Here is an 11,956-nt window from a genome sequence, read left to right as displayed (position 1 = left end):
AATTTTTATTTTTTGGCCAATTTAATTTTCTACACTATTCCAAATATTAATATTTTCTCTATAAATTTATTTGTTTTAATAGCAATAAAATATCCGATGTACTTGTGTTTGTAAATATTCGTTATCTTCTGTGACTCAGTTACGTCAAGTTAGAATGTCAGTACTTGGCGGTATTAACATATTCCCAATATAAACAGCTCAGAAAGTATATACTGTGCAAGGCCATCTAAGAAACATCCTGCTTAAATGGAGCATTTGGGAAATCACAATTTAATGGAGTAAACATTTATCACATTTTACATTCGAATTTATGAACTTTTGGGACGCCCCCTATCCACCCACGCTTGAAGTAGGCAGTGCACGCATAAACCTCGCACCGACAGTCTCATCGCACAATTTGTATCAGATCGTAGAACAGCATGGGTCGCTGTTGCTCCGTAGAAGAATTGCTCGTCTGTTTCTGAAGTGTGAAATACCGCGTTCTTCACCTTGGGATGGTAAGTTGTATTGTTCATGCATTTAATCCATCTTGTTGTTCAGAGTTTTAGTGACAATAGAGACGGATCTACTTAATAACGTAATAAATAACTCGGGCACTGAATCGTCGGAGTTAACGGGAAAAACGCTGATGTGCGTCAACCCCAGCACTGATGCATGCCTGCGCTTTTCAATCGTCAGAAATCCAGTCTGTTTCGAGTCGCTCGCTACGCGTTCTCAAAGCGTGGTATCGCGTAGGGTTAGGGTTATCTTATCAACAGTTGCAAATGAAATACGATCTGTTCAATAGATAGCTACTCGCCTTTTTCAGTATAGTCATATACATCTCAAATATCAGGTATTCCATTTCACGGCTTGTTTTACACCTTGCACTTTTGATCATATCGCTATTAATGTTTACATCACGATTTCTTATTAGCTGCTGTGTGCTCAGTCCCACTGCTAGTTTTAACAGTCTGCAGGGACATTAGTTTTGACAGGGTATATAACATCCTTAACGAAACAAAATACTTTAAGAGTTAATTAACGTGTTTATGTAATTAACTTTATATCGTTAGTGTGTAGGAAATGAACAGACACCTTTGTCTGCTATAGCTTAATTAAATGAAAAAATAAAAAACTTTCTACTTGCGACCATTTTTTGTGTAGACTTATCATCTGAAACGTTAACGTTATTGTCAAACCAGGATTTCTGCTATTTCAGTAAAGTGCGTATATATAGATTCACGAAACACACTATTGATTTTATAAAAAAAACTCAGTGTTACCTAATGGGTTACTTCAGCCGTCAACGTTTCGGATTTTTTTTTGTTCTCTTGTTTGTGCGTGAGGTCACGTAAAAGACGCACTTTAGTGTGGTTTTCTTATTAATTCACGGTTCAAAATCTCTTCGTTTTTCACGGTTATCTTGTTTGTGCGTGAGGTCACGTAAAAGACGCACTTTAGTGTGGTTTTCTTATTAATTCACGGTTCAAAATCTCTTCGTTTTTTACGGTTATTTTGAGGCTGAACTTAATGTGTACGTTAATAAGTGAATTCGCGTACTAAAGTCTCGGTAAAAGTTATTAACAACTTTGTGGAACATTCTTAAGACCTTTGACTTACTTAACAGGTGAAGTAGATTTTAACTTTCGCATTGCAACGGGCCGGGCGTGGCTCAGTGGTAAGCATTCCAGACTGTGGATCTGAGGTTCCGTTGTTCGCGCTCTGCCAAAAAATAAAAATTTGCGCTAAGCAATTTAAAGCCGTGGGTGCGTTATATGAATGACGGTCGAATCCCACCTTTCGGTCTGACGAGAGTATCCCAACAGTTGGCGGGTGTGGTGTTGACTAGCTGCCTTCCTTCTAGCACGAATAATTCTCGAAGAGCTTTCGCGAATATTTACAAACAAATAAACACATTATTCTATCAAACCTGTCACCATGATCTATAGCAAACAAACAAACACATTATTCTATCAAACCTGTCACCATGATCTATAGCAAACAAACAGACACATTATTCTATCAAACCTGTCACCATGATCTATCGCAAACAAACAAAGACATTATACTATCAAACCTGTCACCATGATCTATAGCAAACAAACAGACACATTATTCTATCAAACCTGTCACCATGATCTACAGCAAACAAACAAACACATTATTCTATCAAACCTGTCACCATGATCTATAGCAAACAAACAAACACGTTATTCTATCAAACCTGTCACCATGATCTATTGCAAACAAACAAAGACATTATACTATCAAACCTGTCGGGTATACGCGTGCTCCACACATGGTCTTGATGGCGCACAAAAATATAGCTAATAAAAAAGGTGGGAAAAAAAGGTTTCACAGATCAATTTACTCTAATCCTGCCTAAAATAATTTCAAGTACCGCGGCTGTTGAGGATTCCCTCTTGTTTCTTATACTTAGCTATAAATAAAGAGTAAACTTAGTTCTAGTTATTAATCTAGATTTAAATATCGTTGTTTTTTAATCTATAGCTACGTATAAGCAATGAAGTTGAATATGTAGGTGTGCGCGTATAATCTTTTAACCATAGTTTATCTGGTTCCTTAGGTTTAGCCCTAGCAAACACACACAAAAAAATATTAGGCATACACCCACATTAGTGTTAGACTGTAGCTATACATAGACATCAAATCTAGGTCCACGTAATTTCTCATTTACAGCCAGACTGCAACTAAATATAAACACCAAACCTGTGTTCATGTAGTTGACATTCAGTTAGGTACAACCTAGGTTTTTGTAGTTCTATACCTTTAGCTAAATATAAACAATAAACATAGGTTTATGTTGTTGATGATTTTCTGTTTGTGTTTTTTAGTTACTCAGGGATACTAAAGATATCGTACATTTCTACGGTCAGGCCCCGAAAAAAGTACTGTTTATAAAAAAAGTTTTGTTTGTTTTTGGAATTTCGCGCAAAGCTACACGAGGGCTATCTGCGCTAGCCGTCCCTAATTTAACAGTGTAAGACTAGAGGGAAGGCAGCTAGTCATCACCACCCACCGCCAACTCTTGGGCTACGCTTTTACCAACGAATAGTGGGATTGACCGTCACATTATAACGCCCCCACGGCTGAAAGGGCGAGCATGTTTGGTGGGATGCGGATTCGAACCCGCGAATAAAAAAAAGTAGTTAGTAGTTAATATTTTAGTTGAGTCTTGAAAACATTATCCACAACACAAAAATTGGCGCCAAATTAATGGTCGGGTCACGACTCACCCCCCACCCCCCTCACCCACAGTGGCACAGCAGTATGTCTGCGAACTTATACCGCTAGAAACCGGGTTTCGATACCCGTGGTGGGAAGAGCAGAGATAGCACTTTGTGTAGCTTTGTGCTTAACTACAAACAAGCATTAACACACGACTCACATTAGGCCTAAAGCCAGCTATATTTGTGGTGTGAGAAGAATATGGTAGCCAGGAAGTCTGAGTGTTAAAAAAAGCAATTTATTAAAAACTACGGGGTTAAACCTTTTAGTTTAGATGATAGAGCTCTTGCCTGGAATCTAGTGGTACTGGGTTCAAACCCGGACATGCACAAGACTGGATTACCACTGAACAGTTTTGACACCCAATCTAGGGATCGGTTGGCCTCGACATTGAAAATAGGATGAGGAAGGGACTTCTTTATGAAAGGAGAAATATGTTATCCAGGTAGTTCAAAACAGTTAAAAAGTGCTTTGCTAGAAGAAGGCCCAGGGGTTATGATCTCGAGAGAGTCAAAAGTTGGATTACCATAATGTTATTCAATTAGATATCATGTAGATTTTATTAAATTGTTGATGTTTAGCCAGGTGTAAAGAATGAACCTCAGTTTACATATTTTTATCAACGAGATGTGAAGAACTATAAACCTGGACAATGCTTTTGTTTTCCCACTGTCTTTGTTCTATGTGAACACTTAATTTTCTGTCTGTTCATTTTTGTAAGCTATTTTCATAAAATTTATTTTGCCACGCCACGCCTATTAGAAGTTTCAAATATTAATGGAGGATCGCGAGGATCGATGTTAACTTAATTTAAAAAAAACAACTTAGAATGTGATTAATTCAACCTCTTATTGTCACAAGAGTCATATATGGCACATACAGCCTTTACTCATAGTTACACACGAGTCATATATGGCACATACAGCCTTTACTCATAGTTACACACGTAAACTGGAGACATCTGGCACACACCGGGGAGTTGAAGTTTTTTTTTTTATTCTCTCTATATATATTTTGCATTCAAAACACCAAATAAATACTTTCTGAATGACTTTTAATTCTTTCTATCATCAGATTGATCTTGGTCTATAAGAAGTTAAATCACGTTACATCACATACGTGCACTCGGATTATTATTTTTTCTTTATAAAATGTAAACTAAAAGGCTTCCAGAATTTGTGAATTAAATTAGTCCGAAGAGTTTGCAGACCACTTTATTTTGTTAATATCTTCTTATTCGTAAATTATGTCGGTCAGTGGTGGTGGTGGTGGTGGTAATGGTGAGGGTGGAGAGCTTCATTATCCATTAAGTTGAAGTCACAGTCAAATGTACCAATACGTGGCAGTACAAGTGTCGGCCATAGTGTGTGTGTGGTCTCTAAGTGGCAATAATGGTACCATTCTGTAGTATGCAGAGGTTAGCATGACCACTACTGCTTATCATTGCCCACACCACACTTCCACCACCATGTTGTTCATGATCTATGATGGTGATGGTTGGATCTAGATCTAGATTCTCTCCAGATGAGTAAACGCCTCTTCTCTGGATAAAGTGCGACTACATGTAATAAGTAAAATGCACCACTCTCTGTAATAAATATAATGTACCACTCGTTGTAATAAGGATAATGTACCACTCGCTGTTATAAGGATAATGTACCACTCGCTGTAATAAGTAAAATGCACCACTCTCTGTAATAAATATAATGTACCACTCGTTGTAATAAGGATAATGTACCACTCGCTGTAATAAGGATAATGTACCACTCGCTGTAATAAGTAAAATGCACCACTCTCTGTAATAAATATAATGTACCACTCGTTGTAATAAGGATAATGCTCCCTCGATGTAATAAGCACACTGCTCCAATTTCTGTAATAAGTGTAATGCTCCACTATCTGTAATAAATATAACGTACCACTCGCTGTAATAAGTAAAATGGCCCACTCGCTGTAATAAGTATAATGCTCCACTCGCTGGAATAAGTATAATGTACCATACGCTGTAATAAGTATAATGTACCACTCGCTGTAATAAGTAAAATACTCCACTCTCTGTAATAAATATAACGTACCACTCGCTGTAATAAGTATAATGCTCCACTCGCTGGAATAAGTATAATGTACCACTCGCTGGAATAAGTATAATGTACCATACGCTGTAATAAGTATAATGTACCACTCGCTGTAATAAGTAAAATACTCCACTCTCTGTAATAAGTATAATGTACCACTCGCTGTAATAAGTATAATGCACCACTCGCTGTAATAAGAATATCTTGACACTATTGCAGATGAGCCGTTCGTTCCTTACTGTGAACGGAACATCTTCTTGAACATCTGATATACTTATTGGCCTTCTGATGACTCTTTATAGCTATCTGTATACTAACACGCTGTCCAAATGCGGCTGTGAACATCCGATTCAGTCTCGCAGCAGGTACCCTACAATTGCCGCGAGCCAAAATCGAAAAACAGCATTCGTTAGCTTGTGTTGTAAGTATGGTTTGTCTTGTCCAGATATTAATGTAATCGTACCATTCGTTTGAAACCAGTGCCACATTCTGCTAACGAAACTTTCAAGACACTTGTAGGCAGTTCACAGCAGTTATTGTGATTGGGCGAATTTCATTCATAGGATGACTCTCCACATGAGTGAAACATATAAATAACTACTTTGAAGCCAAACCTTGCTTTCTGAAAAATCTGGTGCACTTTAAACTCTGTAATTCACTTAAAAGAGACAATCGTGACAGAATTATATGAGAGCACTATATATATACGAGTGTGTGTGTGTATAGCGTTGGCTGGATGACTAATCATTTGCATTACAGGTCACATTACTGATCATTAGATCCCTATTTGCATAACAATGGACTAAGGGTGGGGAATTTACAATATTTTATAACAGTAGTTTTGCTTTGTTACACTTACAATATTATGAATGCTAATTGTTCTTCAAATGTTTTGTGCAGTTGTAGATGGCGCTGTGACCTTCTTTGACAAGTAGAGGCCCAGATCGGTCGTTCTGTTAATTTTTATAACTATCTATACAAGTCAGAGATGGTGTGTTAAGGTTTTGAATTACTAAAACTGGACTTTTAAAAATATTAATGCGGTTTTCCTGACCCATTAAAATAGACAGCACAAGATGATCTCTGGACCCTGTTTATGAAAAATTTACCCCCCCCTTAAAAAATAAAGACTTTTTTATGAACATATACTCATTAGTGGAAACGCTTTGGGTTATTTGACCCATAGAATTGAATATAAACTGTGACTGTCTGTATAACAAGACGATTTAATGCCCCCACCCCCATTCAGTGAAAATTTAGAAAACAAAATAAGGCATTGAAAATGGGGAGCTTACATGCTGTAATAAGAGAAGCAGCAATCCAAGCAGACTTCCTTAGTGAAGTCATCACTGGAAAAAAGTGCGTGTTGTTTTCTTTCTGTCGCATATTAGAAGCTACAAGCTCTGTTAGAGACCTAAGTCAGCTTTCTCCGGTCGACTGCACTCGTAACACTCGGTTTGGAAGGCTCTGCGCATGGTTTGGTGGGAAATGAGATTATACTGTGGAAGGAAAGAAAGATATTGGAACAAAGCGGTTATTGCTTATTGCGGAGGGGGTGGGGGTAACGAATATGCGAGTAATTTTATAATTCATGGCAAGAATTTTGTCGGCACTTTGTCGCAGTTAAACTCTGCAAATGTGTCGTTAGAACATTGCGTTATGTATCACAACTCGATAGATTCAGTGGCGAAATTCATAGACCAACAGTTGAGATAAGTTTTTTTTATGTCTCTTTCAATACACTGATGCTTTATTTCAGAGGTTCTCAACCTCTTTTTTTTTCTTCTTTATTTTGGCTCAGGACCCATTAGTTTGATTTGTTTGAAAGTTCGCGTAAAGCTGCACGAGGGCTATCTGCGCTAGCCGTCCCTAATTTAGCAGTGTAAGACTAGAGGGACGACAGCTCGTCATCACCACCCACCGTCAACTCTTGGGCTACTCTTTTACCAAAGAATAGTGGGATCGACCGTCACATTATAACGCCCCCACGGCTGAAAGGGCGAGCATGTTTGGTGGGACGGGGATTCGAACCCGCAGATTCTGAGTCAAGCGCTTTAACATCCTGGCCATGCCGGGCCCAGAACCCATTAGATTGATGGCCAGTCGCGACCCAGTAAATAACTTTAATATAAAAAATAATAATAATAATTCTATTTTACTAAATATTTATGAAATGAATAAATCATTTAAAAAATACAAAAGCTGTTATCTATTTTCTAAGTCTATTTCACCCGAATAAACCATGCTTTAGATATCGTTTAACGTGATAAATAGACGCCATTAACACAGCATTTCTTCTTGAACTCAATGTATTCTCTCAATACTTTGATGTTTGAGGATCCTTTATCTTGTTCCTTTTGTACGTTCTAACGTCCACTGGTAATGACCTAACCAGGATTTGGAGCTGTACAAACAATAAATAACGAGGGGATGCCAAGATCAGTTCAATGTTCATTATTATGAGAATGAACGTTATTTGGGGGAGGGGGTGGGTGTAATGAGAAATAAGTGTTTGCCATTTTATTTACCCAGTTGCTGACCTATAGTTCTCCCTCCCTATTGTTTTCTTCTAATTGATTTTGTACGAAAAGGATTACACTATTATTCACCAATAGACAGTCTTTACGGTGTTGGTAGACGTATGTATGTAGCGAGTGTTCACCAATAGACAGTCTTTACGGTGTTGATAGGTTTACGTGTGAAACTAGTGTTCACAAATAAACAGTTTTTACGGTGTTGATAGCTAGCGTTCACCAATACATAGTCTATACTTTGTTGGTAGATGTATGTACGTAGCTAGATATATATGTATATATAGTGTTTTTTGTATGTCGATAAATAATTAACTCAGAGTAAAATATAAACTTATGTTTATTTCTTTAATTTTATCAGATGGTGACTTAGCTCGTAATTTAAATAAGTATTGATTATGTGACTCTAATTTCTATACATCCCATTCCTCTCTCTTCTGCGAAAAAGGGCTATCTGCAATGTGTTCATCGCAAAGATAAGAACCGCGGATTTTACCGTTCAGCCATCGGGTGGGTGAATACTAGTTAAAACTAAAACATTTACGAGGTTGCTACACTTGCTGTACCGTGTTTTACGTTTTAACTTACTTTTACAAGAATGGAAACATACTGTGTATTGTACAGCAACGTGAAGTTTATTTGGGAAACCAGTTTTGTTTTTAAACACTGTTGTTATCTTTCTCTTCCTGTTTTATAATGATTATACGAAATACGTATTAGTAATCCCTAACATTTTTGTACTAAACGATCATACTATGAAGCTTTAAAGAATCATATTCGAGTCATGCTGACCAATTGGTAGCTTTTGGACTGCACGGGTTTCAACTACGAAATACGTATTAGTAATCCCTAACATTTTTTGTACTAAACGATCATACTATGAAGCTTTAAAGTGCAGTCCAAAAGCTACCAACTGGTCAGCATGACTCGAATATGATTATTTAAAGCTTCATAGTATGATCGTTTAGTACAAAAAATGTTAGGGACTACTAATACGTATTTCGTAGTTTAAACCCGTGCAGTTCAAAAGCTACCAATTGGTCAGCATGACTCGAATATGATTCGGGTTTCAACCTAGGCTTTTTACTATGGAGACAGTCAGGGTTTGTTTCTTAGCGCCTTTTTAAACCTATCTAACCGTACATAATTTAATGTACATGACTTGAGCGAGAGGCTCAAATCTGTCGGCACATCGGCTTTTTAAACACATTTTTCTAAACTATTTATGTACAAACTTGTTTGTGGGTCTATTGGGTATGTTGATTGCAAGGCTTATTGTAGCATATGGGTTGCGTAACAAAATGTGAACATCTAGATAAAATACACGGAAACTGACCGCTTCCATTCATTACTTTGGTCAATCGCCTACAACGAGTGTTTGTTTGTTTGTAATTAAGCACAAAGCTACACAATGGGCTATCTGTGCTCTGCCCACCACGGGTATCGAAACCCGGATTCTAGCGTTGTAAGTCCGCAGACATACCGGGGAGGCCACAACGAGTGTTTTCAATATAATGTGGATCCAACCGATAATGAATGGTTTATTAAAAAAAAAATATTGGATGATTTATGTATCACTTAAGCTGACTCGGAAGCATAGGACGCGACAAGAAGAAAAAAAAAGTTGAATGCAAATGCTCTAGAAAACAAACGAAAAAAAAAGGATTTAGATGTGTGTGTAATTTATGAAACTTTCAGTAAGGTAGGTACACTTACTTATGTTCACAATAGAAATATATTCATATATGCTAGCCGAGAGATTGACTGAACACCGAATTAACTAATTTTTTTAAAATATCAAGGTATATAACAGTTAGGTAGCGGCCGTTCGTTTGAAACGTCTGTTTTAATTTCATTCGCTGTTACTATTCAATAAGTAAAAAAAAAAAGTCTTAAGGAAATAATTGAAAAACAAGTAGGGAGAAAATAGATTTTTTTGTGCGTGTGTGCATACTTGGTGGGAAAGTATACCCAATTTAAATAATTTACATGAATATAAATGAGTTGTTGAATATATTATTACATAGTCTGGTTATACGGTTACACTTAACGTTCTTACTCAGTCAACTGTAGTAACGTAATCACAAGATAGAGGGAGATCGGACCTATCGTGTACGTAAGACGTGTTCAACAAAGAAAAATGGTCCACAGATGATAAGATAGGAAACGGACCGATTCTTTAAGAAATAAAAGCATATTTGTAGTTTCTAAATCCGTTTGGAACTTCATCTGTATGAATAAAACGTTTTCTCTTGAAATCATCATAGTTATAGAAGAGCAAGCTTAATAACAATATTAACATTTCGGGCTATTTGTTTCTCAAATAAGCTTCTAACGAATTTTAACAAGAATTTCTAGTAAGATAAAACATCACGTGGGCCGGGCGTGGCACATATCTAAGCGTGTCTAGATTGCGAATTCTATGATCCATGGTTCGCGAATCGTTGCATCCAAAATACGTTTGATGCAATGGGTGCGGCCCCCCAGTGGCACAGCGGTATGTCTGCGGAGTTACAACACTAGAAACCGGGTTTCGATACCCGTGGGGGCAAAGCACAAATAGCCCATTGTGTAGCTTTGTGCTTAACTTAACAAACAAAGCCATGGGTGCGCTATAAGATGAGAATAGCGCAAGAGTTGTCGGTGGGTAATTATTCACTAGCTGCTTTATCTATAGTCTGTCTTCTCAAAATTAAGCTATGTTATACCTAGGCAGGCATTTCGATTTTAAACCATTTGGCCTTAAGCTCAAAAAGAGCCCAAAGCCAAATGTTCAGAAAGGTATACTTTTTATTCTCTTCAGATATACAGCCCTTTTTGTGTAGCTTTGGGCGAAAGTCTGATACAAACGAAAAACAAAATGTTTTGTGTATAACTTTTAAGAATTTGTTTGTTTTGTTTATTTTGAATTTCGCGCAAAGCTACACGAGGGCTATCTGCGCTAGCCGTCCCTAATTTAGCAGTGTAAGACTAGAGGGAAGGCAGCTAGTCATCACCACCCACCGCCAACTCTTGGGCTACTCTTTTACCAACGAATAGTGGGATTGACCGTCACATTATAACGCCCCCACGGTTGAAAGGGCGAGCATGTTTGGTGTGACGGGGATTCGAACCCGCGACCCTCAGATTGCGAGTCGAGCGCACTAATCACCTGGCCATGCCGGGCCACGTTTTAGTTTAAAAGCTCAGTTGCTTGTGGTGGGAACAGTAAACAGTGAGCACACAAAGAGTCAAATCGACTATTGTAACTAAGTAAAAGGCCAACAGCACAACAAAGGTCAATGACCTTCCATACACTTGCTCGTTTATTCATATGACCTTGATCTGTAAGTCTTCTTGTGGAATAGAAAGTATATTTGACTTCTAAACTGAAGGTATAAAGTGGCAGTTACTACTCTAGTTCTCATACATTTGTTAAGTACTTCTAAATCTAGTATAGAGTGGATGGTGTGGAATTTTATAAATTCAAAGTTGATTAATATTTTCACACACTGCTGATATGACAACTCAATTCTGAGTTAAGTGTGTCTAAACGAAGCTTAATAAAGTAACATATGCATGGTATGGTGAGCAGTGTATTCGACTCGTAATCTGCGGGTTGCGAATTCGAATACTGTCGCCCTATCAGGTCTAAGGGCGTTATAAGGTGACAGCCAATCTCATTTTTCTTTGGTAAAAGAGAAGCCTTTGAGTTAGTCTTTCTTCTAGTATATTTCTTCTAATTAGCCCTCCAGTGGCACAGCGGTATGTCTGCAGACATTCGACGCTAGAAACCGGGTTTCGATACTCGTGGTGGGCAGATCACAGATAGCCAATTGTGTAGCTTTGCGCTTAACTTGGAACAAACAAACAAATATCTAAATTAAGAATAGCTAGCGCATATAACCCTCGATTAGCGTTGCGCGAAATTCAAAACAAACAAACAAACAATAAGATATTATAACCCGTGCATTACCAACAGAATGATTTCGTGGTTTCATGATTTCGTGCCTTCCCTCCAGTCTTACACTACTAAATTAGGGACGGCTAGCGCAGATAGCCCTCGTGTAGCTTTACGTGAAATTCAAAAACAAACAAACTTATTTATAGCCCCGCAGTGGCACAGCGATATGTCTGCGG

General features: G+C 37.8%; 1 protein-coding gene across 1 annotated transcript in view; it reads left to right on the top strand.

Annotated features, from left to right (window-relative positions):
* The first annotated feature begins 396 nt into the window (after window positions 1-396).
* LOC106457732 (homeobox protein cut-like 1) overlaps window positions 397-11,956 on the top strand; it is a 177,134-nt gene continuing 165,574 nt past the window's right edge. Inside the window, exon 1 of the mRNA XM_013917178.2 lies at window positions 397-497. The gene's annotated coding sequence lies outside the window, so the exon portion shown is untranslated. The remainder of the gene's footprint in view (window positions 498-11,956) is intronic.

This window comes from Limulus polyphemus, unplaced genomic scaffold (genome assembly GCF_000517525.1).
Source record: "Limulus polyphemus unplaced genomic scaffold, Limulus_polyphemus-2.1.2 Scaffold366, whole genome shotgun sequence".
In the NCBI taxonomy this organism is placed as follows: Eukaryota; Metazoa; Arthropoda; class Merostomata; order Xiphosura; family Limulidae; genus Limulus; species Limulus polyphemus.
The sequence above is the reverse complement of the archived record's forward strand: the minus strand, read 5'-3'. Positions and strand labels throughout refer to the sequence as shown.